The sequence below is a fragment of the Schistocerca serialis genome, chromosome 2 (genome assembly GCF_023864345.2).
Source record: "Schistocerca serialis cubense isolate TAMUIC-IGC-003099 chromosome 2, iqSchSeri2.2, whole genome shotgun sequence".
Taxonomy (NCBI): domain Eukaryota; kingdom Metazoa; phylum Arthropoda; class Insecta; order Orthoptera; family Acrididae; genus Schistocerca; species Schistocerca serialis.
The window spans coordinates 276,883,991-276,911,491 of NC_064639.1; the positions used below are offsets into that span (position 1 = coordinate 276,883,991).

The following is a 27,501-nucleotide window of genomic DNA, read 5'->3' on the forward strand; positions in this document are numbered from 1 at the left end:
GTGAGGTTACTTCCGCGCCACAGCCGCAAACACGTCAAAAGGGACACTTGTGGTATGAAAACGACTCTTGTCTGGAGATGCAGAGTGCTAACGACAGTGTGAGGAAACAGTGCAGGCTGACCAGTACATCCTCTGTACAATAACAGTCGCTGATGAAATACAGAGAACTCGAAATAAATTCATATACTCAAAATATTACTTTATGGAGATTACAACGTGACCAAAACTTGAGATATTACTCGACAGATAGACCTCTGCATTCTGTCTCATCTCTGATGTCTGTAACAGACGACTTAGTTTCGAACAAAAGTGCTGTGATTATACGGATTTGAGAAACTCTTTTGGTGGTACATTCTGCGCTATATTTGTGCGGCTGCACCTGGCGAACGTGTAACGGGTGCAGAACTCATGCCGGTGTACTGTGGCAACGTGGATGCTACTACAACATCAACTGTAAATTCTGTAACAGACCAAACGAGGAGCATCAAATCAAGTGTCAGGATGGCCGAGCGGTCTAAGGCGCCAGACTCAAGGAAAAACCTTGGCTGCAGTAGCAGCTAGAGCCTTCTGGTCCTCGAATGAGGGCGTGGGTTCGAATCCCACTCCTGACACAGATTTTGTCGCTTCTCTGGAGCACCCTGTGTATCACTGAGATCCTTTGTAAAGTGCAACAGCACGATACTGGCCGTGTTCTCCTAAGTGAAATCAAAAATTGGTATCAAACACAAGCGCACCTACGGCAACCAAACTGTTTCTTCGGTAGTGTGAGCTACAAACAGAGAGTGTTGGTTGTAAATACGACGTTCCCTCGTGAGGTTACTTCCGCGCCACAGCCGCAAACACGTCAAAAGGGACACTTGTGGTATGAAAACGACTCTTGTCTGGAGATGCAGAGTGCTAACGACAGTGTGAGGAAACAGTGCAGGCTGACCAGTACATCCTCTGTACAATAACAGTCGCTGATGAAATACAGAGAACTCGAAATAAATTCATATACTCAAAATATTACTTTATGGAGATTACAACGTGACCAAAACTTGAGATATTACTCGACAGATAGACCTCTGCATTCTGTCTCATCTCTGATGTCTGTAACAGACGACTTAGTTTCGAACAAAAGTGCTGTGATTATACGGATTTGAGAAACTCTTTTGGTGGTACATTCTGCGCTATATTTGTGCGGCTGCACCTGGCGAACGTGTAACGGGTGCAGAACTCATGCCGGTGTACTGTGGCAACGTGGATGCTACTACAACATCAACTGTAAATTCTCTAACAGAACAAACGAGGAGCATCAAATCAAGTGTCAGGATGGCCGAGCGGTCTAAGGCGCCAGACTCAAGGAAAAACCTTGGCTGCAGTAGCAGCTAGAGCCTTCTGGTCCTCGAATGAGGGCGTGGGTTCGAATCCCACTCCTGACACAGATTTTGTCGCTTCTCTGGAGCACCCTGTGTATCACTGAGATCCTTTGTAAAGTGCAACAGCACGATACTGGCCGTGTTCTCCTAAGTGAAATCAAAAATTGGTATCAAACACAAGCGCACCTACGGCAACCAAACTGTTTCTTCGGTAGTGTGAGCTACAAACAGAGAGTGTTGGTTGTAAATACGACGTTCCCTCGTGAGGTTACTTCCGCGCCACAGCCGCAAACACGTCAAAAGGGACACTTGTGGTATGAAAACGACTCTTGTCTGGAGATGCAGAGTGCTAACGACAGTGTGAGGAAACAGTGCAGGCTGACCAGTACATCCTCTGTACAATAACAGTCGCTGATGAAATACAGAGAACTCGAAATAAATTCATATACTCAAAATATTACTTTATGGAGATTACAACGTGACCAAAACTTGAGATATTACTCGACAGATAGACCTCTGCATTCTGTCTCATCTCTGATGTCTGTAACAGACGACTTAGTTTCGAACAAAATGTATTGAGTGCTGTGATTATACGGATTTGAGAAACTCTTTTGGTGGTACATTCTGCGCTATATTTGTGCGGCTGCACCTGGCGAACGTGTAACGGGTGCAGAACTCATGCCGGTGTACTGTGGCAACGTGGATGCTACTACAACATCAACTGTAAATTCTCTAACAGAACAAACGAGGAGCATCAAATCAAGTGTCAGGATGGCCGAGCGGTCTAAGGCGCCAGACTCAAGGAAAAACCTTGGCTGCAGTAGCAGCTAGAGCCTTCTGGTCCTCGAATGAGGGCGTGGGTTCGAATCCCACTCCTGACACAGATTTTGTCGCTTCTCTGGAGCACCCTGTGTATCACTGAGATCCTTTGTAAAGTGCAACAGCACGATACTGGCCGTGTTCTCCTAAGTGAAATCAAAAATTGGTATCAAACACAAGCGCACCTACGGCAACCAAACTGTTTCTTCGGTAGTGTGAGCTACAAACAGAGAGTGTTGGTTGTAAATACGACGTTCCCTCGTGAGGTTACTTCCGCGCCACAGCCGCAAACACGTCAAAAGGGACACTTGTGGTATGAAAACGACTCTTGTCTGGAGATGCAGAGTGCTAACGACAGTGTGAGGAAACAGTGCAGGCTGACCAGTACATCCTCTGTACAATAACAGTCGCTGATGAAATACAGAGAACTCGAAATAAATTCATATACTCAAAATATTACTTTATGGAGATTACAACGTGACCAAAACTTGAGATATTACTCGACAGATAGACCTCTGCATTCTGTCTCATCTCTGATGTCTGTAACAGACGACTTAGTTTCGAACAAAATGTATTGAGTGCTGTGATTATACGGATTTGAGAAACTCTTTTGGTGGTACATTCTGCGCTATATTTGTGCGGCTGCACCTGGCGAACGTGTAACGGGTGCAGAACTCATGCCGGTGTACTGTGGCAACGTGGATGCTACTACAACATCAACTGTAAATTCTCTAACAGAACAAACGAGGAGCATCAAATCAAGTGTCAGGATGGCCGAGCGGTCTAAGGCGCCAGACTCAAGGAAAAACCTTGGCTGCAGTAGCAGCTAGAGCCTTCTGGTCCTCGAATGAGGGCGTGGGTTCGAATCCCACTCCTGACACAGATTTTGTCGCTTCTCTGGAGCACCCTGTGTATCACTGAGATCCTTTGTAAAGTGCAACAGCACGATACTGGCCGTGTTCTCCTAAGTGAAATCAAAAATTGGTATCAAACACAAGCGCACCTACGGCAACCAAACTGTTTCTTCGGTAGTGTGAGCTACAAACAGAGAGTGTTGGTTGTAAATACGACGTTCCCTCGTGAGGTTACTTCCGCGCCACAGCCGCAAACACGTCAAAAGGGACACTTGTGGTATGAAAACGACTCTTGTCTGGAGATGCAGAGTGCTAACGACAGTGTGAGGAAACAGTGCAGGCTGACCAGTACATCCATCCTCTGTACAATAACAGTCGCTGATGAAATACAGAGAACTCGAAATAAATTCATATACTCAAAATATTACTTTATGGAGATTACAACGTGACCAAAACTTGAGATATTACTCGACAGATAGACCTCTGCATTCTGTCTCATCTCTGATGTCTGTAACAGACGACTTAGTTTCGAACAAAATGTATTGAGTGCTGTGATTATACGGATTTGAGAAACTCTTTTGGTGGTACATTCTGCGCTATATTTGTGCGGCTGCACCTGGCGAACGTGTAACGGGTGCAGAACTCATGCCGGTGTACTGTGGCAACGTGGATGCTACTACAACATCAACTGTAAATTCTCTAACAGAACAAACGAGGAGCATCAAATCAAGTGTCAGGATGGCCGAGCGGTCTAAGGCGCCAGACTCAAGGAAAAACCTTGGCTGCAGTAGCAGCTAGAGCCTTCTGGTCCTCGAATGAGGGCGTGGGTTCGAATCCCACTCCTGACACAGATTTTGTCGCTTCTCTGGAGCACCCTGTGTATCACTGAGATCCTTTGTAAAGTGCAACAGCACGATACTGGCCGTGTTCTCCTAAGTGAAATCAAAAATTGGTATCAAACACAAGCGCACCTACGGCAACCAAACTGTTTCTTCGGTAGTGTGAGCTACAAACAGAGAGTGTTGGTTGTAAATACGACGTTCCCTCGTGAGGTTACTTCCGCGCCACAGCCGCAAACACGTCAAAAGGGACACTTGTGGTATGAAAACGACTCTTGTCTGGAGATGCAGAGTGCTAACGACAGTGTGAGGAAACAGTGCAGGCTGACCAGTACATCCTCTGTACAATAACAGTCGCTGATGAAATACAGAGAACTCGAAATAAATTCATATACTCAAAATATTACTTTATGGAGATTACAACGTGACCAAAACTTGAGATATTACTCGACAGATAGACCTCTGCATTCTGTCTCATCTCTGATGTCTGTAACAGACGACTTAGTTTCGAACAAAAGTGCTGTGATTATACGGATTTGAGAAACTCTTTTGGTGGTACATTCTGCGCTATATTTGTGCGGCTGCACCTGGCGAACGTGTAACGGGTGCAGAACTCATGCCGGTGTACTGTGGCAACGTGGATGCTACTACAACATCAACTGTAAATTCTCTAACAGAACAAACGAGGAGCATCAAATCAAGTGTCAGGATGGCCGAGCGGTCTAAGGCGCCAGACTCAAGGAAAAACCTTGGCTGCAGTAGCAGCTAGAGCCTTCTGGTCCTCGAATGAGGGCGTGGGTTCGAATCCCACTCCTGACACAGATTTTGTCGCTTCTCTGGAGCACCCTGTGTATCACTGAGATCCTTTGTAAAGTGCAACAGCACGATACTGGCCGTGTTCTCCTAAGTGAAATCAAAAATTGGTATCAAACACAAGCGCACCTACGGCAACCAAACTGTTTCTTCGGTAGTGTGAGCTACAAACAGAGAGTGTTGGTTGTAAATACGACGTTCCCTCGTGAGGTTACTTCCGCGCCACAGCCGCAAACACGTCAAAAGGGACACTTGTGGTATGAAAACGACTCTTGTCTGGAGATGCAGAGTGCTAACGACAGTGTGAGGAAACAGTGCAGGCTGACCAGTACATCCTCTGTACAATAACAGTCGCTGATGAAATACAGAGAACTCGAAATAAATTCATATACTCAAAATATTACTTTATGGAGATTACAACGTGACCAAAACTTGAGATATTACTCGACAGATAGACCTCTGCATTCTGTCTCATCTCTGATGTCTGTAACAGACGACTTAGTTTCGAACAAAAGTGCTGTGATTATACGGATTTGAGAAACTCTTTTGGTGGTACATTCTGCGCTATATTTGTGCGGCTGCACCTGGCGAACGTGTAACGGGTGCAGAACTCATGCCGGTGTACTGTGGCAACGTGGATGCTACTACAACATCAACTGTAAATTCTCTAACAGAACAAACGAGGAGCATCAAATCAAGTGTCAGGATGGCCGAGCGGTCTAAGGCGCCAGACTCAAGGAAAAACCTTGGCTGCAGTAGCAGCTAGAGCCTTCTGGTCCTCGAATGAGGGCGTGGGTTCGAATCCCACTCCTGACACAGATTTTGTCGCTTCTCTGGAGCACCCTGTGTATCACTGAGATCCTTTGTAAAGTGCAACAGCACGATACTGGCCGTGTTCTCCTAAGTGAAATCAAAAATTGGTATCAAACACAAGCGCACCTACGGCAACCAAACTGTTTCTTCGGTAGTGTGAGCTACAAACAGAGAGTGTTGGTTGTAAATACGACGTTCCCTCGTGAGGTTACTTCCGCGCCACAGCCGCAAACACGTCAAAAGGGACACTTGTGGTATGAAAACGACTCTTGTCTGGAGATGCAGAGTGCTAACGACAGTGTGAGGAAACAGTGCAGGCTGACCAGTACATCCTCTGTACAATAACAGTCGCTGATGAAATACAGAGAACTCGAAATAAATTCATATACTCAAAATATTACTTTATGGAGATTACAACGTGACCAAAACTTGAGATATTACTCGACAGATAGACCTCTGCATTCTGTCTCATCTCTGATGTCTGTAACAGACGACTTAGTTTCGAACAAAATGTATTGAGTGCTGTGATTATACGGATTTGAGAAACTCTTTTGGTGGTACATTCTGCGCTATATTTGTGCGGCTGCACCTGGCGAACGTGTAACGGGTGCAGAACTCATGCCGGTGTACTGTGGCAACGTGGATGCTACTACAACATCAACTGTAAATTCTCTAACGGAACAAACGAGGAGCATCAAATCAAGTGTCAGGATGGCCGAGCGGTCTAAGGCGCCAGACTCAAGGAAAAACCTTGGCTGCAGTAGCAGCTAGAGCCTTCTGGTCCTCGAATGAGGGCGTGGGTTCGAATCCCACTCCTGACACAGATTTTGTCGCTTCTCTGGAGCACCCTGTGTATCACTGAGATCCTTTGTAAAGTGCAACAGCACGATACTGGCCGTGTTCTCCTAAGTGAAATCAAAAATTGGTATCAAACACAAGCGCACCTACGGCAACCAAACTGTTTCTTCGGTAGTGTGAGCTACAAACAGAGAGTGTTGGTTGTAAATACGACGTTCCCTCGTGAGGTTACTTCCGCGCCACAGCCGCAAACACGTCAAAAGGGACACTTGTGGTATGAAAACGACTCTTGTCTGGAGATGCAGAGTGCTAACGACAGTGTGAGGAAACAGTGCAGGCTGACCAGTACATCCTCTGTACAATAACAGTCGCTGATGAAATACAGAGAACTCGAAATAAATTCATATACTCAAAATATTACTTTATGGAGATTACAACGTGACCAAAACTTGAGATATTACTCGACAGATAGACCTCTGCATTCTGTCTCATCTCTGATGTCTGTAACAGACGACTTAGTTTCGAACAAAAGTGCTGTGATTATACGGATTTGAGAAACTCTTTTGGTGGTACATTCTGCGCTATATTTGTGCGGCTGCACCTGGCGAACGTGTAACGGGTGCAGAACTCATGCCGGTGTACTGTGGCAACGTGGATGCTACTACAACATCAACTGTAAATTCTCTAACAGAACAAACGAGGAGCATCAAATCAAGTGTCAGGATGGCCGAGCGGTCTAAGGCGCCAGACTCAAGGAAAAACCTTGGCTGCAGTAGCAGCTAGAGCCTTCTGGTCCTCGAATGAGGGCGTGGGTTCGAATCCCAATCCTGACACAGATTTTGTCGCTTCTCTGGAGCACCCTGTGTATCACTCAGATCCTTTGTAAAGTGCAACAGCACGATACTGGCCGTGTTCTCCTAAGTGAAATCAAAAATTGGTATCAAACACAAGCGCACCTACGGCAACCAAACTGTTTCTTCGGTAGTGTGAGCTACAAACAGAGAGTGTTGGTTGTAAATACGACGTTCCCTCGTGAGGTTACTTCCGCGCCACAGCCGCAAACACGTCAAAAGGGACACTTGTGGTATGAAAACGACTCTTGTCTGGAGATGCAGAGTGCTAACGACAGTGTGAGGAAACAGTGCAGGCTGACCAGTACATCCTCTGTACAATAACAGTCGCTGATGAAATACAGAGAACTCGAAATAAATTCATATACTCAAAATATTACTTTATGGAGATTACAACGTGACCAAAACTTGAGATATTACTCGACAGATAGACCTCTGCATTCTGTCTAATCTCTGATGTCTGTAACAGACGACTTAGTTTCGAACAAAATGTATTGAGTGCTGTGATTATACGGATTTGAGAAACTCTTTTGGTGGTACATTCTGCGCTATATTTGTGCGGCTACGCCTGGCGAACGTGTAACGGGTGCAGAACTCATGCCGGTGTACTGTGGCAACGTGGATGCTACTACAACATCAACTGTAAGTTCTCTATCAGAACAAACGAGGAGCATCAAATCAAGTGTCAGGATGGCCGAGCGGTCTAAGGCGCCAGACTCAAGGAAAAACCTTGGCTGCAGTAGCAGCTAGAGCCTTCTGGTCCTCGAATGAGGGCGTGGGTTCGAATCCCACTCCTGACACAGATTTTGTCGCTTCTCTGGAGCACCCTGTGTATCACTGAGATCCTTTGTAAAGTGCAACAGCACGATACTGGCCGTGTTCTCCTAAGTGAAATCAAAAATTGGTATCAAACACAAGCGCACCTACGGCAACCAAACTGTTTCTTCGGTAGTGTGAGCTACAAACAGAGAGTGTTGGTTGTAAATACGACGTTCCCTCGTGAGGTTACTTCCGCGCCACAGCCGCAAACACGTCAAAAGGGACACTTGTGGTATGAAAACGACTCTTGTCTGGAGATGCAGAGTGCTAACGACAGTGTGAGGAAACAGTGCAGGCTGACCAGTACATCCTCTGTACAATAACAGTCGCTGATGAAATACAGAGAACTCGAAATAAATTCATATACTCAAAATATTACTTTATGGAGATTACAACGTGACCAAAACTTGAGATATTACTCGACAGATAGACCTCTGCATTCTGTCTCATCTCTGATGTCTGTAACAGACGACTTAGTTTCGAACAAAATGTATTGAGTGCTGTGATTATACGGATTTGAGAAACTCTTTTGGTGGTACATTCTGCGCTATATTTGTGCGGCTGCACCTGGCGAACGTGTAACGGGTGCAGAACTCATGCCGGTGTACTGTGGCAACGTGGATGCTACTACAACATCAACTGTAAATTCTCTAACAGAACAAACGAGGAGCATCAAATCAAGTGTCAGGATGGCCGAGCGGTCTAAGGCGCCAGACTCAAGGAAAAACCTTGGCTGCAGTAGCAGCTAGAGCCTTCTGGTCCTCGAATGAGGGCGTGGGTTCGAATCCCACTCCTGACACAGATTTTGTCGCTTCTCTGGAGCACCCTGTGTATCACTGAGATCCTTTGTAAAGTGCAACAGCACGATACTGGCCGTGTTCTCCTAAGTGAAATCAAAAATTGGTATCAAACACAAGCGCACCTACGGCAACCAAACTGTTTCTTCGGTAGTGTGAGCTACAAACAGAGAGTGTTGGTTGTAAATACGACGTTCCCTCGTGAGGTTACTTCCGCGCCACAGCCGCAAACACGTCAAAAGGGACACTTGTGGTATGAAAACGACTCTTGTCTGGAGATGCAGAGTGCTAACGACAGTGTGAGGAAACAGTGCAGGCTGACCAGTACATCCTCTGTACAATAACAGTCGCTGATGAAATACAGAGAACTCGAAATAAATTCATATACTCAAAATATTACTTTATGGAGATTACAACGTGACCAAAACTTGAGATATTACTCGACAGATAGACCTCTGCATTCTGTCTCATCTCTGATGTCTGTAACAGACGACTTAGTTTCGAACAAAATGTATTGAGTGCTGTGATTATACGGATTTGAGAAACTCTTTTGGTGGTACATTCTGCGCTATATTTGTGCGGCTGCACCTGGCGAACGTGTAACGGGTGCAGAACTCATGCCGGTGTACTGTGGCAACGTGGATGCTACTACAACATCAACTGTAAATTCTCTAACAGAACAAACGAGGAGCATCAAATCAAGTGTCAGGATGGCCGAGCGGTCTAAGGCGCCAGACTCAAGGAAAAACCTTGGCTGCAGTAGCAGCTAGAGCCTTCTGGTCCGCGAATGAGGGCGTGGGTTCGAATCCCACTCCTGACACAGATTTTGTCGCTTCTCTGGAGCACCCTGTGTATCACTGAGATCCTTTGTAAAGTGCAACAGCACGATACTGGCCGTGTTGTCCTAAGTGAAATCAAAAATTGGTATCAAACACAAGCGCACCTACGGCAACCAAACTGTTTCTTCGGTAGTGTGAGCTACAAACAGAGAGTGTTGGTTGTAAATACGACGTTCCCTCGTGAGGTTACTTCCGCGCCACAGCCGCAAACACGTCAAAAGGGACACTTGTGGTATGAAAACGACTCTTGTCTGGAGATGCAGAGTGCTAACGACAGTGTGAGGAAACAGTGCAGGCTGACCAGTACATCCTCTGTACAATAACAGTCGCTGATGAAATACAGAGAACTCGAAATAAATTCATATACTCAAAATATTACTTTATGGAGATTACAACGTGACCAAAACTTGAGATATTACTCGACAGATAGACCTCTGCATTCTGTCTCATCTCTGATGTCTGTAACAGACGACTTAGTTTCGAACAAAAGTGCTGTGATTATACGGATTTGAGAAACTCTTTTGGTGGTACATTCTGCGCTATATTTGTGCGGCTGCACCTGGCGAACGTGTAACGGGTGCAGAACTCATGCCGGTGTACTGTGGCAACGTGGATGCTACTACAACATCAACTGTAAATTCTCTAACAGAACAAACGAGGAGCATCAAATCAAGTGTCAGGATGGCCGAGCGGTCTAAGGCGCCAGACTCAAGGAAAAACCTTGGCTGCAGTAGCAGCTAGAGCCTTCTGGTCCTCGAATGAGGGCGTGGGTTCGAATCCCACTCCTGACACAGATTTTGTCGCTTCTCTGGAGCACCCTGTGTATCACTGAGATCCTTTGTAAAGTGCAACAGCACGATACTGGCCGTGTTCTCCTAAGTGAAATCAAAAATTGGTATCAAACACAAGCGCACCCACGGCAACCAAACTGTTTCTTCGGTAGTGTGAGCTACAAACAGAGAGTGTTGGTTGTAAATACGACGTTCCCTCGTGAGGTTACTTCCGCGCCACAGCCGCAAACACGTCAAAAGGGACACTTGTGGTATGAAAACGACTCTTGTCTGGAGATGCAGAGTGCTAACGACAGTGTGAGGAAACAGTGCAGGCTGACCAGTACATCCTCTGTACAATAACAGTCGCTGATGAAATACAGAGAACTCGAAATAAATTCATATACTCAAAATATTACTTTATGGAGATTACAACGTGACCAAAACTTGAGATATTACTCGACAGATAGACCTCTGCATTCTGTCTCATCTCTGATGTCTGTAACAGACGACTTAGTTTCGAACAAAAGTGCTGTGATTATACGGATTTGAGAAACTCTTTTGGTGGTACATTCTGCGCTATATTTGTGCGGCTGCACCTGGCGAACGTGTAACGGGTGCAGAACTCATGCCGGTGTACTGTGGCAACGTGGATGCTACTACAACATCAACTGTAAATTCTCTAACAGAACAAACGAGGAGCATCAAATCAGGTGTCAGGATGGCCGAGCGGTCTAAGGCGCCAGACTCAAGGAAAAACCTTGGCTGCAGTAGCAGCTAGAGCCTTCTGGTCCTCGAATGAGGGCGTGGGTTCGAATCCCACTCCTGACACAGATTTTGTCGCTTCTCTGGAGCACCCTGTGTATCACTGAGATCCTTTGTAAAGTGCAACAGCACGATACTGGCCGTGTTCTCCTAAGTGAAATCAAAAATTGGTATCAAACACAAGCGCACCTACGGCAACCAAACTGTTTCTTCGGTAGTGTGAGCTACAAACAGAGAGTGTTGGTTGTAAATACGACGTTCCCTCGTGAGGTTACTTCCGCGCCACAGCCGCAAACACGTCAAAAGGGACACTTGTGGTATGAAAACGACTCTTGTCTGGAGATGCAGAGTGCTAACGACAGTGTGAGGAAACAGTGCAGGCTGACCAGTACATCCTCTGTACAATAACAGTCGCTGATGAAATACAGAGAACTCGGAATAAATTCATATACTCAAAATATTACTTTATGGAGATTACAACGTGAAAAAAACTTGAGATATTACTCGACAGATAGACCTCTGCATTCTGTCTAATCTCTGATGTCTGTAACAGACGACTTAGTTTCGAACAAAATGTATTGAGTGCTGTGATTATACGGATTTGAGAAACTCTTTTGGTGGTACATTCTGCGCTATATTTGTGCGGCTGCGCCTGGCGAACGTGTAGCGGGTGCAGAACTCATGCCGGTGTACTGTGGCAACGTGGATGCTACTACAACATCAACTGTAAGTTCTCTAACAGAACAAACGAGGAGCATCAAATCAAGTGTCAGGATGGCCGAGCGGTCTAAGGCGCCAGACTCAAGGAAAAACCTTGGCTGCAGTAGCAGCTAGAGCCTTCTGGTCCTCGAATGAGGGCGTGGGTTCGAATCCCACTCCTGACACAGATTTTGTCGCTTCTCTGGAGCACCCTGTGTATCACTGAGATCCTTTGTAAAGTGCAACAGCACGATACTGGCCGTGTTCTCCTAAGTGAAATCAAAAATTGGTATCAAACACAAGCGCACCTACGGCAACCAAACTGTTTCTTCGGTAGTGTGAGCTACAAACAGAGAGTGTTGGTTGTAAATACGACGTTCCCTCGTGAGGCTACTTCCGCGCCATAGCCGCAAACACGTCAAAAGGGACACTTGTGGTATGAAAACGACTCTTGTCTGGAGATGCAGAGTGCTAACGACAGTGTGAGGAAACAGTGCAGGCTGACCAGTACATCCTCTGTACAATAACAGTCGCTGATGAAATACAGAGAACTCGAAATAAATTCATATACTCAAAATATTACTTTATGGAGATTACAACGTGACCAAAACTTGAGATATTATCGACAGATAGACCTCTGCATTCTGTCTCATCTCTGATGTCTGTAACAGACGACTTAGTTTCGAACAAAATGTATTGAGTGCTGTGATTATACGGATTTGAGAAACTCTTTTGGTGGTACATTCTGCGCTATATTTGTGTGGCTGCACCTGGCGAACGTGTAACGGGTGCAGAACTCATGCCGGTGTACTGTGGCAACGTGGATGCTACTACAACATCAACTGTAAATTCTCTAACAGAACAAACGAGGAGCATCAAATCAAGTGTCAGGATGGCCGAGCGGTCTAAGGCGCCAGACTCAAGGAAAAACCTTGGCTGCAGTAGCAGCTAGAGCCTTCTGGTCCTCGAATGAGGGCGTGGGTTCGAATCCCACTCCTGACACAGATTTTGTCGCTTCTCTGGAGCACCCTGTGTATCACTGAGATCCTTTGTAAAGTGCAACAGCACGATACTGGCCGTGTTCTCCTAAGTGAAATCAAAAATTGGTATCAAACACAAGCGCACCTACGGCAACCAAACTGTTTCTTCGGTAGTGTGAGCTACAAACAGAGATTGTTGGTTGTAAATACGACGTTCCCTCGTGAGGTTACTTCCGCGCCACAGCCGCAAACACGTCAAAAGGGACACCTGTGGTATGAAAACGACTCTTGTCTGGAGATGCAGAGTGCTAACGACAGTGTGAGGAAACAGTGCAGGCTGACCAGTACATCCTCTGTACAATAACAGTCGCTGATGAAATACAGAGAACTCGAAATAAATTCATATACTCAAAATATTACTTTATGGAGATTACAACGTGAAAAAAACTTGAGATATTACTCGACAGATAGACCTCTGCATTCTGTCTAATCTCTGATGTCTGTAACAGACGACTTAGTTTCGAACAAAATGTATTGAGTGCTGTGATTATACGGATTTGAGAAACTCTTTTGGTGGTACATTCTGCGCTATATTTGTGCGGCTGCGCCTGGCGAACGTGTAACGGGTGCAGAACTCATGCCGGTGTACTGTGGCAACGTGGATGCTACTACAACATCAACTGTAAGTTCTCTAACAGAACAAACGAGGAGCATCAAATCAAGTGTCAGGATGGCCGAGCGGTCTAAGGCGCCAGACTCAAGGAAAAACCTTGGCTGCAGTAGCAGCTAGAGCCTTCTGGTCCTCGAATGAGGGCGTGGGTTCGAATCCCACTCCTGACACAGATCTTGTCGCTTCTCTGGAGCACCCTGTGTATCATTGAGATCCTTTGTAAAGTGCAACAGCACGATACTGGCCGTGTTCTCCTAAGTGAAATCAAAAATTGGTATCAAACACAAGCGCACCTACGGCAACCAAACTGTTTCTTCGGTAGTGTGAGCTACAAACAGAGAGTGTTGGTTGTAAATACGACGTTCCCTCGTTAGGTTACTTCCGCGCCACAGCCGCAAACACGTCAAAAGGGACACTTGTGATATGAAAACGACTCTTGTCTGGAGATGCAGAGTGCTAACGACAGTGTGAGGAAACAGTGCAGGCTGACCAGTACATCCTCTGTACAATAACAGTCGCTGATGAAATACAGAGAACTCGAAATAAATTCATATACTCAAAATATTACTTTATGGAGATTACAACGTGACCAAAACTTGAGATATTATCGACAGATAGACCTCTGCATTCTGTCTCATCTCTGATGTCTGTAACAGACGACTTAGTTTCGAACAAAATGTATTGAGTGCTGTGATTATACGGATTTGAGAAACTCTTTTGGTGGTACATTCTGCGCTATATTTGTGTGGCTGCACCTGGCGAACGTGTAACGGGTGCAGAACTCATGCCGGTGTACTGTGGCAACGTGGATGCTACTACAACATCAACTGTAAATTCTCTAACAGAACAAACGAGGAGCATCAAATCAAGTGTCAGGATGGCCGAGCGGTCTAAGGCGCCAGACTCAAGGAAAAACCTTGGCTGCAGTAGCAGCTAGAGCCTTCTGGTCCTCGAATGAGGGCGTGGGTTCGAATCCCACTCCTGACACAGATTTTGTCGCTTCTCTGGAGCACCCTGTGTATCACTGAGATCCTTTGTAAAGTGCAACAGCACGATACTGGCCGTGTTCTCCTAAGTGAAATCAAAAATTGGTATCAAACACAAGCGCACCTACGGCAACCAAACTGTTTCTTCGGTAGTGTGAGCTACAAACAGAGAGTGTTGGTTGTAAATACGACGTTCCCTCGTGAGGTTACTTCCGCGCCACAGCCGCAAACACGTCAAAAGGGACACTTGTGGTATGAAAACGACTCTTGTCTGGAGATGCAGAGTGCTAACGACAGTGTGAGGAAACAGTGCAGGCTGACCAGTACATCCTCTGTACAATAACAGTCGCTGATGAAATACAGAGAACTCGAAATAAATTCATATACTCAAAATATTACTTTATGGAGATTACAACGTGACCAAAACTTGAGATATTACTCGACAGATAGACCTCTGCATTCTGTCTCATCTCTGATGTCTGTAACAGACGACTTAGTTTCGAACAAAAGTGCTGTGATTATACGGATTTGAGAAACTCTTTTGGTGGTACATTCTGCGCTATATTTGTGCGGCTGCACCTGGCGAACGTGTAACGGGTGCAGAACTCATGCCGGTGTACTGTGGCAACGTGGATGCTACTACAACATCAACTGTAAATTCTCTAACAGAACAAACGAGGAGCATCAAATCAAGTGTCAGGATGGCCGAGCGGTCTAAGGCGCCAGACTCAAGGAAAAACCTTGGCTGCAGTAGCAGCTAGAGCCTTCTGGTCCTCGAATGAGGGCGTGGGTTCGAATCCCACTCCTGACACAGATTTTGTCGCTTCTCTGGAGCACCCTGTGTATCACTGAGATCCTTTGTAAAGTGCAACAGCACGATACTGGCCGTGTTCTCCTAAGTGAAATCAAAAATTGGTATCAAACACAAGCGCACCTACGGCAACCAAACTGTTTCTTCGGTAGTGTGAGCTACAAACAGAGAGTGTTGGTTGTAAATACGACGTTCCCTCGTGAGGTTACTTCCGCGCCACAGCCGCAAACACGTCAAAAGGGACACTTGTGGTATGAAAACGACTCTTGTCTGGAGATGCAGAGTGCTAACGACAGTGTGAGGAAACAGTGCAGGCTGACCAGTACATCCTCTGTACAATAACAGTCGCTGATGAAATACAGAGAACTCGAAATAAATTCATATACTCAAAATATTACTTTATGGAGATTACAACGTGACCAAAACTTGAGATATTACTCGACAGATAGACCTCTGCATTCTGTCTAATCTCTGATGTCTGTAACAGAAGACTTAGTTTCGAACAAAATGTATTGAGTGCTGTGATTATACGGATTTGAGAAATTCTTTTGGTGGTACATTCTGCGCTATATTTGTGCGGCTGCGCCTGGCGAACGTGTAACGGGTGCAGAACTCATGCCGGTGTACTGTGGCAACGTGGATGCTACTACAACATCAACTGTAAGTTCTCTAACAGAACAAACGAGGAGCATCAAATCAAGTGTCAGGATGGCCGAGCGGTCTAAGGCGCCAGACTCAAGGATAAACCTTGGCTGCAGTAGCAGCTAGAGCCTTCTGGTCCTCGAATGAGGGCGTGGGTTCGAATCCCACTCCTGACACAGATCTTGTCGCTTCTCTGGAGCACCCTGTGTATCATTGAGATCCTTTGTAAAGTGCAACAGCACGATACTGGCCGTGTTCTCCTAAGTGAAATCAAAAATTGGTATCAAACACAAGCGCACCTACGGCAACCAAACTGTTTCTTCGGTAGTGTGAGCTACAAACAGAGAGTGTTGGTTGTAAATACGACGTTCCCTCGTTAGGTTACTTCCGCGCCACAGCCGCAAACACGTCAAAAGGGACACTTGTGATATGAAAACGACTCTTGTCTGGAGATGCAGAGTGCTAACGACAGTGTGAGGAAACAGTGCAGGCTGACCAGTACATCCTCTGTACAATAACAGTCGCTGATGAAATACAGAGAACTCGAAATAAATTCATATACTCAAAATATTACTTTATGGAGATTACAACGTGACCAAAACTTGAGATATTACTCGACAGATAGACCTCTGCATTCTGTCTCATCTCTGATGTCTGTAACAGACGACTTAGTTTCGAACAAAATGTATTGAGTGCTGTGATTATACGGATTTGAGAAACTCTTTTGGTGGTACATTCTGCGCTATATTTGTGCGGCTGCACATGGCGAACGTGTAACGGGTGCAGAACTCATGCCGGTGTACTGTGGCAACGTGGATGCTACTACAACATCAACTGTAAATTCTCTAACAGAACAAACGAGGAGCATCAAATCAAGTGTCAGGATGGCCGAGCGGTCTAAGGCGCCAGACTCAAGGAAAAACCTTGGCTGCAGTAGCAGCTAGAGCCTTCTGGTCCTCGAATGAGGGCGTGGGTTCGAATCCCACTCCTGACACAGATTTTGTCGCTTCTCTGGAGCACCCTGTGTATCACTGAGATCCTTTGTAAAGTGCAACAGCACGATACTGGCCGTGTTCTCCTAAGTGAAATCAAAAATTGGTATCAAACACAAGCGCACCTACGGCAACCAAACTGTTTCTTCGGTAGTGTGAGCTACAAACAGAGAGTGTTGGTTGTAAATACGACGTTCCCTCGTGAGGTTACTTCCGCGCCACAGCCGCAAACACGTCAAAAGGGACACTTGTGGTATGAAAACGACTCTTGTCTGGAGATGCAGAGTGCTAACGACAGTGTGAGGAAACATTGCAGGCTGACCAGTACATCCTCTGTACAATAACAGTCGCTGATGAAATACAGAGAACTCGAAATAAATTCATATACTCAAAATATTACTTTATGGAGATTACAACGTGACCAAAACTTGAGATATTACTCGACAGATAGACCTCTGCATTCTGTCTCATCTCTGATGTCTGTAACAGACGACTTAGTTTCGAACAAAATGTATTGAGTGCTGTGATTATACGGATTTGAGAAACTCTTTTGGTGGTACATTCTGCGCTATATTTGTGCGGCTGCGCCTGGCGAACGTGTAACGGGTGCAGAACTCATGCCGGTGTACTGTGGCAACGTGGATGCTACTACAACATCAACTGTAAGTTCTCTAACAGAACAAACGAGGAGCATCAAATCAAGTGTCAGGATGGCCGAGCGGTCTAAGGCGCCAGACTCAAGGAAAAACCTTGGCTGCAGTAGCAGCTAGAGCCTTCTGGTCCTCGAATGAGGGCGTGGGTTCGAATCCCACTCCTGACACAGATCTTGTCGCTTCTCTGGAGCACCCTGTGTATCATTGAGATCCTTTGTAAAGTGCAACAGCACGATACTGGCCGTGTTCTCCTAAGTGAAATCAAAAATTGGTATCAAACACAAGCGCACCTACGGCAACCAAACTGTTTCTTCGGTAGTGTGAGCTACAAACAGAGAGTGTTGGTTGTAAATACGACGTTCCCTCGTTAGGTTACTTCCGCGCCACAGCCGCAAACACGTCAAAAGGGACACTTGTGATATGAAAACGACTCTTGTCTGGAGATGCAGAGTGCTAACGACAGTGTGAGGAAACAGTGCAGGCTGACCAGTACATCCTCTGTACAATAACAGTCGCTGATGAAATACAGAGAACTCGAAATAAATTCATATACTCAAAATATTACTTTATGGAGATTACAACGTGACCAAAACTTGAGATATTACTCGACAGATAGACCTCTGCATTCTGTCTCATCTCTGATGTCTGTAACAGACGACTTAGTTTCGAACAAAATGTATTGAGTGCTGTGATTATACGGATTTGAGAAACTCTTTTGGTGGTACATTCTGCGCTATATTTGTGCGGCTGCACCTGGCGAACGTGTAACGGGTGCAGAACTCATGCCGGTGTACTGTGGCAACGTGGATGCTACTACAACATCAACTGTAAATTCTCTAACAGAACAAACGAGGAGCATCAAATCAAGTGTCAGGATGGCCGAGCGGTCTAAGGCGCCAGACTCAAGGAAAAACCTTGGCTGCAGTAGCAGCTAGAGCCTTCTGGTCCTCGAATGAGGGCGTGGGTTCGAATCCCACTCCTGACACAGATTTTGTCGCTTCTCTGGAGCACCCTGTGTATCACTGAGATCCTTTGTAAAGTGCAACAGCACGATACTGGCCGTGTTCTCCTAAGTGAAATCAAAAATTGGTATCAAACACAAGCGCACCTACGGCAACCAAACTGTTTCTTCGGTAGTGTGAGCTACAAACAGAGAGTGTTGGTTGTAAATACGACGTTCCCTCGTGAGGTTACTTCCGCGCCACAGCCGCAAACACGTCAAAAGGGACACTTGTGGTATGAAAACGACTCTTGTCTGGAGATGCAGAGTGCTAACGACAGTGTGAGGAAACAGTGCAGGCTGACCAGTACATCCTCTGTACAATAACAGTCGCTGATGAAATACAGAGAACTCGAAATAAATTCATATACTCAAAATATTACTTTATGGAGATTACAACGTGACCAAAACTTGAGATATTACTCGACAGATAGACCTCTGCATTCTGTCTCATCTCTGATGTCTGTAACAGACGACTTAGTTTCGAACAAAATGTATTGAGTGCTGTGATTATACGGATTTGAGAAACTCTTTTGGTGGTACATTCTGCGCTATATTTGTGCGGCTGCACCTGGCGAACGTGTAACGGGTGCAGAACTCATGCCGGTGTACTGTGGCAACGTGGATGCTACTACAACATCAACTGTAAATTCTCTAACAGAACAAACGAGGAGCATCAAATCAAGTGTCAGGATGGCCGAGCGGTCTAAGGCGCCAGACTCAAGGAAAAACCTTGGCTGCAGTAGCAGCTAGAGCCTTCTGGTCCTCGAATGAGGGCGTGGGTTCGAATCCCACTCCTGACACAGATTTTGTCGCTTCTCTGGAGCACCCTGTGTATCACTGAGATCCTTTGTAAAGTGCAACAGCACGATACTGGCCGTGTTCTCCTAAGTGAAATCAAAAATTGGTATCAAACACAAGCGCACCTACGGCAACCAAACTGTTTCTTCGGTAGTGTGAGCTACAAACAGAGAGTGTTGGTTGTAAATACGACGTTCCCTCGTGAGGTTACTTCCGCGCCACAGCCGCAAACACGTCAAAAGGGACACTTGTGGTATGAAAACGACTCTTGTCTGGAGATGCAGAGTGCTAACGACAGTGTGAGGAAACAGTGCAGGCTGACCAGTACATCCTCTGTACAATAACAGTCGCTGATGAAATACAGAGAACTCGAAATAAATTCATATACTCAAAATATTACTTTATGGAGATTACAACGTGACCAAAACTTGAGATATTACTCGACAGATAGACCTCTGCATTCAGTCTAATCTCTGATGTCTGTAACAGACGACTTAGTTTCGAACAAAATGTATTGAGTGCTGTGATTATACGGATTTGAGAAACTCTTTTGGTGGTACATTCTGCGCTATATTTGTGCGGCTGCACCTGGCGAACGTGTAACGGGTGCAGAACTCATGCCGGTGTACTGTGGCAACGTGGATGCTACTACAACATCAACTGTAAATTCTCTAACAGAACAAACGAGGAGCATCAAATCAAGTGTCAGGATGGCCGAGTCTCCAAAGGTTACTTTACAGCGCAGATCTTCCCGTTACCAAAAATGATTGGAAAACAGATAATGTCTACCATTGCCAGTTATCTGTGGAGAGGTGAAATATTCCGAGTAGCTGCAACAACAGCGACCTTAGATCCCAGGAAAGGAGGTTTAGGTTTAGTTGACATTAGAAATAAGGCGTCTGCACTTTTTATAAAAAGGACCGCCACTATCCTTAGCGACCACGCTGACAGCGTTACAACTAAATTATTTGAAGTTGTCAGGCCTGCAAGTCTACAGCCACCGGTGAATGTGCAAAAAATAAATAACCGGCTCCAGCACGTTCGAGTATATTTCGTGGAACTCAGCTATCTTGGCAATGCCATAATCAACTCACGACGGATCACGGCCCGCGATATTCTGTGTCATCGAAGGAAAATGGAGGGGAGAAACAAATTAGAAAGCAAATACCCACATTTTGATTGGGACGCCATATGGGAAAATATTCATATGCGTGGTCTTCCATCCGACGTCAAATCAACATGGTATAAAACAGTGAATGGGACCATCAGCACTAATGAAAGGCTACATGCAATCGGCATTAGCGAAACGAATCTATGTCTCAAATGCAAACTGATCGATACGTTAGTGCACAGATTAACGTGCGGTGGGAATCTACAAATCTGTAATTGGATTAGAGAACAACTTGCATTTCTTACGAGGTCTTCGGTAGAAAATTTTCCTCCTGTGACATTCCTCAGGCCTCAGACTCGCTATTTTCCCGCCGCAAAAAACAACTCCGTCCACTGGTTAATGGGACACTATGTGAACTACGTAATTAATCACCTGGGATCTGACAATTCCATTAAGTTTTACGTGAACTTGAAGTTTGCCTTTTATAGAGCCCTGAAATATAAAGATCACAAGAAGAACTACGGCAATATGCTAAAAATAGTATTTGAGCGACTGGGCATTGGTTGACATGCGGCTGAGATAAACACAAATCATTTCTTTAAGCGAATGGACGCTTGTTTTCTAAAAACCAGGACAAAAAAATTACAATTTTCCAGCTTCATATAACCATCAATTATACTCTGCTAACTCAGAAGGCTATTTTGTTCGTTCCACAGCAGAAGCCGAAAAAAAAACAAAAAAACGTTAAAAAGAAAAAAAAAAAAGAAATAAAATTAAGAACAAGAAACAACAAAAAATCACCATCGCAGGGTACAGATAATTTTTTTTTTTTTTTTTTTTTTTTTTTTACGATTTTATTACTAACATGGAAGTCTCATTTCTTTTAATGGAAGAGGATTTTTCTCCTTTTTTTTTATTATTATTATACCTTTCAAGAAGACAGTAAGGCTATGGCAATAGTGCCTTACCATAACACTTATTTTTTGCATTCAATGAAGATTCTTCCCTTACAAGAAAAAAAAAAGCGAAAATAAAACAAACAAACTAATACAAAAAAAAAAAAAAAGAACTAGACCATGAGCAACCAAATATACACAATCAGCATCCATTGCTTCATGATTACTTTTTTGTTACAAAAGGGCATGTTTTTTGTTGTCAAGAAGCAGTGGGAATAATATATATCTACTAAATAAATACCGCACACGCTACAAGCTGTCAGCTTCAATTGCTAATACCTCAACATGAACTAAATTTTTTGTCTAAAATGAAGGCTCATTCGGATCAGGAGTAGGATGAACACAAAGCATAGCTTCCATACTCCATCAAGAATATTATAATGAAGCAACTCAGCAACGGGACTGGGGGGAGACATCACGGCCAGGCCTCAAGTCTCAGACCCCTGCCCGTTTTGCCTCCACCTGCCTCATGCTGCTAAGCTTCTATTCTCCTTTAAAAAATAAAAAAACAAAAAAAAAAATAAAAAAAAAAAGTGGTTAAGGCGTTGGAAAAAATTTCTAAAAAAAAAAAAAAAACAAAAAAAAAAAAAAAAGCGGTCTAAGGCGCTAGACTCAAGGAAAAACCTTGGCTGCAGTAGCAGCTAGAGCCTTCTGGTCCTCGAATGAGGGCGTGGGTTCGAATCCCACTCCTGACACAGATTTTGTCGCTTCTCTGGAGCACCCTGTGTATCACTGAGATCCTTTGTAAAGTGCAACAGCACGATACTGGCCGTGTTCTCCTAAGTGAAATCAAAAATTGGTATCAAACACAAGCGCACCTACGGCAACCAAACTGTTTCTTCGGTAGTGTGAGCTACAAACAGAGAGTGTTGGTTGTAAATACGACGTTCCCTCGTGAGGTTACTTCCGCGCCACAGCCGCAAACACGTCAAAAGGGACACTTGTGGTATGAAAACGACTCTTGTCTGGAGATGCAGAGTGCTAACGACAGTGTGAGGAAACAGTGCAGGCTGACCAGTACATCCTCTGTACAATAACAGTCGCTGATGAAATACAGAGAACTCGAAATAAATTCATATACTCAAAATATTACTTTATGGAGATTACAACGTGACCAAAACTTGAGATATTACTCGACAGATAGACCTCTGCATTCTGTCTCATCTCTGATGTCTGTAACAGACGACTTAGTTTCGAACAAAATGTATTGAGTGCTGTGATTATACGGATTTGAGAAACTCTTTTGGTGGTACATTCTGCGCTATATTTGTGCGGCTGCACCTGGCGAACGTGTAACGGGTGCAGAACTCATGCCGGTGTACTGTGGCAACGTGGATGCTACTACAACATCAACTGTAAATTCTCTAACAGAACAAACGAGGAGCATCAAATCAAGTGTCAGGATGGCCGAGCGGTCTAAGGCGCCAGACTCAAGGAAAAACCTTGGCTGCAGTAGCAGCTAGAGACTTCTGGTCCTCGAATGAGGGCGTGGGTTCGAATCCCACTCCTGACACAGATCTTGTCGCTTCTCTGGAGCACCCTGTGTATCATTGAGATCCTTTGTAAAGTGCAACAGCACGATACTGGCCGTGTTCTCCTAAGTGAAATAAAAAATTGGTATCAAACACAAGCGCACCTACGGCAACCAAACTGTTTCTTCGGTAGTGTGAGCTACAAACAGAGAGTGTTGGTTGTAAATACGACGTTCCCTCGTTAGGTTACTTCCGCGCCACAGCCGAAAACACGTCAAAAGGGACACTTGTGATATGAAAACGACTCTTGTCTGGAGATGCAGAGTGCTAACGACAGTGTGAGGAATCAGTGCAGGCTGACCAGTACATCCTCTGTACAATAACAGTCGCTGATGAAATACAGAGAACACGAAATAAATTCATATACTCAAAATATTACTTTATGGAGATTACAACGTGACCAAAACTTGAGATATTACTCGACAGATAGACCTCTGCATTCTGTCTCATCTCTGATGTCTGTAACAGACGACTTAGTTTCGAACAAAATGTATTGAGTGCTGTGATTATACGGATTTGAGAAACTCTTTTGGTGGTACATTCTGCGCTATATTTGTGCGGCTGCACCTGGCGAACGTGTAACGGGTGCAGAACTCATGCCGGTGTACTGTGGCAACGTGGATGCTACTACAACATCAACTGTAAATTCTCTAACAGAACAAACGAGGAGCATCAAATCAAGTGTCAGGATGGCCGAGCGGTCTATGGCGCCAGACTCAAGGAAAAACCTTGGCTGCAGTAGCAGCTAGAGCCTTCTGGTCCTCGAATGAGGGCGTGGGTTCGAATCCCACTCCTGACACAGATTTTGTCGCTTCTCTGGAGCGCCCTGTGTATCACTGAGATCCTTTGTAAAGTGCAACAGCACGATACTGGCCGTGTTCTCCTAAGTGAAATCAAAAATTGGTATCAAACACAAGCGCACCTACGGCAACCAAACTGTTTCTTCGGTAGTGTGAGCTACAAACAGAGAGTGTTGGTTGTAAATACGACGTTCCCTCGTGAGGTTACTTCCGCGCCACAGCCGCAAACACGTCAAAAGGGACACTTGTGGTATGAAAACGACTCTTGTCTGGAGATGCAGAGTGCTAACGACAGTGTGAGGAAACAGTGCAGGCTGACCAGTACATCCTCTGTACAATAACAGTCGCTGATGAAATACAGAGAACTCGAAATAAATTCATATACTCAAAATATTACTTTATGGAGATTACAACGTGACCAAAACTTGAGATATTACTCGACAGATAGACCTCTGCATTCTGTCTAATCTCTGATGTCTGTAACAGACGACTTAGTTTCGAACAAAATGTATTGAGTGCTGTGATTATACGGATTTGAGAAACTCTTTTGGTGGTACATTCTGCGCTATATTTGTGCGGCTGCGCCTGGCGAACGTGTAACGGGTGCAGAACTCATGCCGGTGTACTGTGGCAACGTGGATGCTACTACAACATCAACTGTAAGTTCTCTAACAGAACAAACGAGGAGCATCAAATCAAGTGTCAGGATTGCCGAGCGGTCTAAGGCGCCAGACTCAAGGAAAAACCTTGGCTGCAGTAGCAGCTAGAGCCTTCTGGTCCTCGAATGAGGGCGTGGGTTCGAATCCCACTCCTGACACAGATCTTGTCGCTTCTCTGGAGCACCCTGTGTATCATTGAGATCCTTTGTAAAGTGCAACAGCACGATACTCGCCGTGTTCTCCTAAGTGAAATCAAAAATTGGTATCAAACACAAGCGCACCTACGGCAACCAAACTGTTTCTTCGGTAGTGTGAGCTACAAACAGAGAGTGTTGGTTGTAAATACGACGTTCCCTCGTTAGGTTACTTCCGCGCCACAGCCGCAATCACGTCAAAAGGGACACTTGTGATATGAAAACGACTCTTGTCTGGAGATGCAGAGTGCTAACGACAGTGTGAGGAAACAGTGCAGGCTGACCAGTACATCCTCTGTACAATAACAGTCGCTGATGAAATACAGAGAACTCGAAATAAATTCATATACTCAAAATATTACTTTATGGAGATTACAACGTGACCAAAACTTGAGATATTACTCGACAGATAGACCTCTGCATTCTGTCTCATCTCTGATGTCTGTAACAGACGACTTAGTTTCGAACAAAATGTATTGAGTGCTGTGATTATACGGATTTGAGAAACTCTTTTGGTGGTACATTCTGCGCTATATTTGTGCGGCTGCACCTGGCGAACGTGTAACGGGTGCAGAACTCATGCCGGTGTACTGTGGCAACGTGGATGCTACTACAACATCAACTGTAAATTCTCTAACAGAACAAACGAGGAGCATCAAATCAAGTGTCAGGATGGCCGAGCGGTCTAAGGCGCCAGACTCAAGGAAAAACCTTGGCTGCAGTAGCAGCTAGAGCCTTCTGGTCCTCGAATGAGGGCGTGGGTTCGAATCCCACTCCTGACACAGATCTTGTCGCTTCTCTGGAGCACCCTGTGTATCATTGAGATCCTTTGTAAAGTGCAACAGCACGATACTGGCCGTGTTCTCCTAAGTGAAATCAAAAATTGGTATCAAACACAAGCGCACCTACGGCAACCAAACTGTTTCTGCGGTAGTGTGAGCTACAAACAGAGAGCGTTGGTTGTAAATACGACGTTCCCTCGTTAGGTTACTTCCGCGCCACAGCCGCAAACACGTCAAAAGGGACACTTGTGATATGAAAACGACTCTTGTCTGGAGATGCAGAGTGCTAACGACAGTGTGAGGAAACAGTGCAGGCTGACCAGTACATCCTCTGTACAATAACAGTCGCTGATGAAATACAGAGAACTCGAAATAAATTCATATACTCAAAATATTACTTTATGGAGATTACAACGTGACCAAAACTTGAGATATTACTCGACAGATAGACCTCTGCATTCTGTCTAATCTCTGATGTCTGTAACAGACGACTTAGTTTCGAACAAAATGTATTGAGTGCTGTGATTATACGGATTTGAGAAACTCTTTTGGTGGTACATTCTGCGCTATATTTGTGCGGCTGCGCCTGGCGAACGTGTAACGGGTGCAGAACTCATGCCGGTGTACTGTGGCAACGTGGATGCTACTACAACATCAACTGTAAGTTCTCTAACAGAACAAACGAGGAGCATCAAATCAAGTGTCAGGATGGCCGAGCGGTCTAAGGCGCCAGACTCAAGGAAAAACCTTGGCTGCAGTAGCAGCTAGAGCCTTCTGGTCCTCGAATGAGGGCGTGGGTTCGAATCCCACTCCTGACACAGATCTTGTCGCTTCTCTGGAGCACCCTGTGTATCATTGAGATCCTTTGTAAAGTGCAACAGCACGATACTGGCCGTGTTCTCCTAAGTGAAATCAAAAATTGGTATCAAACACAAGCGCACCTACGGCAACCAAACTGTTTCTGCGGTACTGTGAGCTACAAACAGAGAGCGTTGGTTGTAAATACGACGTTCCCTCGTTAGGTTACTTCCGCGCCACAGCCGCAAACACGTCAAAAGGGACACTTGTGATATGAAAACGACTCTTGTCTGGAGATGCAGAGTGCTAACGACAGTGTGAGGAAACAGTGCAGGCTGACCAGTACATCCTCTGTACAATAACAGTCGCTGATGAAATACAGAGAACTCGAAATAAATTCATATACTCAAAATATTACTTTATGGAGATTACAACGTGACCAAAACTTGAGATATTACTCGACAGATAGACCTCTGCATTCTGTCTCATCTCTGATGTCTGTAACAGACGACTTAGTTTCGAACAAAATGTATTGAGTGCTGTGATTATACGGATTTGAGAAACTCTTTTGGTGGTACATTCTGCGCTATATTTGTGCGGCTGCACCTGGCGAACGTGTAACGGGTGCAGAACTCATGCCGGTGTACTGTGGCAACGTGGATGCTACTACAACATCAACTGTAAATTCTCTAACAGAACAAACGAGGAGCATCAAATCAAGTGTCAGGATGGCCGAGCGGTCTAAGGCGCCAGACTCAAGGAAAAACCTTGGCTGCAGTAGCAGCTAGAGCCTTCTGGTCCTCGAATGAGGGCGTGGTTTCGAATCCCACTCCTGACACAGATTTTGTCGCTTCTCTGGAGCACCCTGTGTATCACTGAGATCCTTTGTAAAGTGCAACAGCACGATACTGGCCGTGTTCTCCTAAGTGAAATCAAAAATTGGTATCAAACACAAGCGCACCTACGGCAACCAAACTGTTTCTTCGGTAGTGTGAGCTACAAACAGAGAGTGTTGGTTGTAAATACGACGTTCCCTCGTTAGGTTACTTCCGCGCCACAGCCGCAAACACGTCAAAAGGGACACTTGTGGTATGAAAACGACTCTTGTCTGGAGATGCAGAGTGCTAACGACAGTGTGAGGAAACAGTGCAGGCTGACCAGTACATCCTCTGTACAATAACAGTCGCTGATGAAATACAGAGAACCCGAAATAAATTCATATACTCAAAATATTACTTTATGGAGATTACAACGTGACCAAAACTTGAGATATTACTCGACAGATAGACCTCTGCATTCT

The 27,501-nt window shown here is 45.1% G+C and overlaps 2 protein-coding genes and 30 non-coding genes across 32 annotated transcripts in view; all 32 read left to right on the forward strand.

Moving 5' to 3' along the window:
• The window catches only part of LOC126457036 (uncharacterized protein K02A2.6-like), a 432,608-nt gene that overhangs the window by 293,634 nt on the left and 111,473 nt on the right, over positions 1-27,501 (forward strand). The window lies entirely within an intron of this gene.
• The window catches only part of LOC126457037 (hemolymph lipopolysaccharide-binding protein-like), a 480,588-nt gene that overhangs the window by 211,529 nt on the left and 241,558 nt on the right, over positions 1-27,501 (forward strand). The window lies entirely within an intron of this gene.
• Positions 496-611, forward strand: Trnal-caa (transfer RNA leucine (anticodon CAA)). The gene is made up of 2 exons: positions 496-533; positions 566-611. It is a non-coding gene; the product is annotated as a tRNA-Leu (tRNA).
• Trnal-caa (transfer RNA leucine (anticodon CAA)) lies at positions 1,306-1,421 on the forward strand. Its single transcript has 2 exons — positions 1,306-1,343; positions 1,376-1,421. It is a non-coding gene; the product is annotated as a tRNA-Leu (tRNA).
• Positions 2,124-2,239, forward strand: Trnal-caa (transfer RNA leucine (anticodon CAA)). The gene is made up of 2 exons: positions 2,124-2,161; positions 2,194-2,239. It is a non-coding gene; the product is annotated as a tRNA-Leu (tRNA).
• On the forward strand, positions 2,942-3,057 carry Trnal-caa (transfer RNA leucine (anticodon CAA)). Its single transcript has 2 exons — positions 2,942-2,979; positions 3,012-3,057. It is a non-coding gene; the product is annotated as a tRNA-Leu (tRNA).
• Trnal-caa (transfer RNA leucine (anticodon CAA)) lies at positions 3,764-3,879 on the forward strand. Its single transcript has 2 exons — positions 3,764-3,801; positions 3,834-3,879. It is a non-coding gene; the product is annotated as a tRNA-Leu (tRNA).
• Trnal-caa (transfer RNA leucine (anticodon CAA)) lies at positions 4,574-4,689 on the forward strand. The gene is made up of 2 exons: positions 4,574-4,611; positions 4,644-4,689. It is a non-coding gene; the product is annotated as a tRNA-Leu (tRNA).
• Trnal-caa (transfer RNA leucine (anticodon CAA)) lies at positions 5,384-5,499 on the forward strand. Its single transcript has 2 exons — positions 5,384-5,421; positions 5,454-5,499. It is a non-coding gene; the product is annotated as a tRNA-Leu (tRNA).
• On the forward strand, positions 6,202-6,317 carry Trnal-caa (transfer RNA leucine (anticodon CAA)). Its single transcript has 2 exons — positions 6,202-6,239; positions 6,272-6,317. It is a non-coding gene; the product is annotated as a tRNA-Leu (tRNA).
• On the forward strand, positions 7,012-7,127 carry Trnal-caa (transfer RNA leucine (anticodon CAA)). The gene is made up of 2 exons: positions 7,012-7,049; positions 7,082-7,127. It is a non-coding gene; the product is annotated as a tRNA-Leu (tRNA).
• On the forward strand, positions 7,830-7,945 carry Trnal-caa (transfer RNA leucine (anticodon CAA)). The gene is made up of 2 exons: positions 7,830-7,867; positions 7,900-7,945. It is a non-coding gene; the product is annotated as a tRNA-Leu (tRNA).
• Trnal-caa (transfer RNA leucine (anticodon CAA)) lies at positions 8,648-8,763 on the forward strand. The gene is made up of 2 exons: positions 8,648-8,685; positions 8,718-8,763. It is a non-coding gene; the product is annotated as a tRNA-Leu (tRNA).
• On the forward strand, positions 9,466-9,581 carry Trnal-caa (transfer RNA leucine (anticodon CAA)). The gene is made up of 2 exons: positions 9,466-9,503; positions 9,536-9,581. It is a non-coding gene; the product is annotated as a tRNA-Leu (tRNA).
• Positions 10,276-10,391, forward strand: Trnal-caa (transfer RNA leucine (anticodon CAA)). The gene is made up of 2 exons: positions 10,276-10,313; positions 10,346-10,391. It is a non-coding gene; the product is annotated as a tRNA-Leu (tRNA).
• Positions 11,086-11,201, forward strand: Trnal-caa (transfer RNA leucine (anticodon CAA)). Its single transcript has 2 exons — positions 11,086-11,123; positions 11,156-11,201. It is a non-coding gene; the product is annotated as a tRNA-Leu (tRNA).
• Trnal-caa (transfer RNA leucine (anticodon CAA)) lies at positions 11,904-12,019 on the forward strand. The gene is made up of 2 exons: positions 11,904-11,941; positions 11,974-12,019. It is a non-coding gene; the product is annotated as a tRNA-Leu (tRNA).
• Trnal-caa (transfer RNA leucine (anticodon CAA)) lies at positions 12,721-12,836 on the forward strand. Its single transcript has 2 exons — positions 12,721-12,758; positions 12,791-12,836. It is a non-coding gene; the product is annotated as a tRNA-Leu (tRNA).
• Trnal-caa (transfer RNA leucine (anticodon CAA)) lies at positions 13,539-13,654 on the forward strand. The gene is made up of 2 exons: positions 13,539-13,576; positions 13,609-13,654. It is a non-coding gene; the product is annotated as a tRNA-Leu (tRNA).
• Trnal-caa (transfer RNA leucine (anticodon CAA)) lies at positions 14,356-14,471 on the forward strand. Its single transcript has 2 exons — positions 14,356-14,393; positions 14,426-14,471. It is a non-coding gene; the product is annotated as a tRNA-Leu (tRNA).
• Positions 15,166-15,281, forward strand: Trnal-caa (transfer RNA leucine (anticodon CAA)). Its single transcript has 2 exons — positions 15,166-15,203; positions 15,236-15,281. It is a non-coding gene; the product is annotated as a tRNA-Leu (tRNA).
• Trnal-caa (transfer RNA leucine (anticodon CAA)) lies at positions 15,984-16,099 on the forward strand. Its single transcript has 2 exons — positions 15,984-16,021; positions 16,054-16,099. It is a non-coding gene; the product is annotated as a tRNA-Leu (tRNA).
• Positions 16,802-16,917, forward strand: Trnal-caa (transfer RNA leucine (anticodon CAA)). Its single transcript has 2 exons — positions 16,802-16,839; positions 16,872-16,917. It is a non-coding gene; the product is annotated as a tRNA-Leu (tRNA).
• On the forward strand, positions 17,620-17,735 carry Trnal-caa (transfer RNA leucine (anticodon CAA)). The gene is made up of 2 exons: positions 17,620-17,657; positions 17,690-17,735. It is a non-coding gene; the product is annotated as a tRNA-Leu (tRNA).
• On the forward strand, positions 18,438-18,553 carry Trnal-caa (transfer RNA leucine (anticodon CAA)). Its single transcript has 2 exons — positions 18,438-18,475; positions 18,508-18,553. It is a non-coding gene; the product is annotated as a tRNA-Leu (tRNA).
• Positions 19,256-19,371, forward strand: Trnal-caa (transfer RNA leucine (anticodon CAA)). The gene is made up of 2 exons: positions 19,256-19,293; positions 19,326-19,371. It is a non-coding gene; the product is annotated as a tRNA-Leu (tRNA).
• On the forward strand, positions 22,834-22,949 carry Trnal-caa (transfer RNA leucine (anticodon CAA)). Its single transcript has 2 exons — positions 22,834-22,871; positions 22,904-22,949. It is a non-coding gene; the product is annotated as a tRNA-Leu (tRNA).
• Trnal-caa (transfer RNA leucine (anticodon CAA)) lies at positions 23,652-23,767 on the forward strand. The gene is made up of 2 exons: positions 23,652-23,689; positions 23,722-23,767. It is a non-coding gene; the product is annotated as a tRNA-Leu (tRNA).
• Positions 24,470-24,585, forward strand: Trnal-caa (transfer RNA leucine (anticodon CAA)). Its single transcript has 2 exons — positions 24,470-24,507; positions 24,540-24,585. It is a non-coding gene; the product is annotated as a tRNA-Leu (tRNA).
• Trnal-caa (transfer RNA leucine (anticodon CAA)) lies at positions 25,288-25,403 on the forward strand. Its single transcript has 2 exons — positions 25,288-25,325; positions 25,358-25,403. It is a non-coding gene; the product is annotated as a tRNA-Leu (tRNA).
• Trnal-caa (transfer RNA leucine (anticodon CAA)) lies at positions 26,106-26,221 on the forward strand. The gene is made up of 2 exons: positions 26,106-26,143; positions 26,176-26,221. It is a non-coding gene; the product is annotated as a tRNA-Leu (tRNA).
• On the forward strand, positions 26,924-27,039 carry Trnal-caa (transfer RNA leucine (anticodon CAA)). The gene is made up of 2 exons: positions 26,924-26,961; positions 26,994-27,039. It is a non-coding gene; the product is annotated as a tRNA-Leu (tRNA).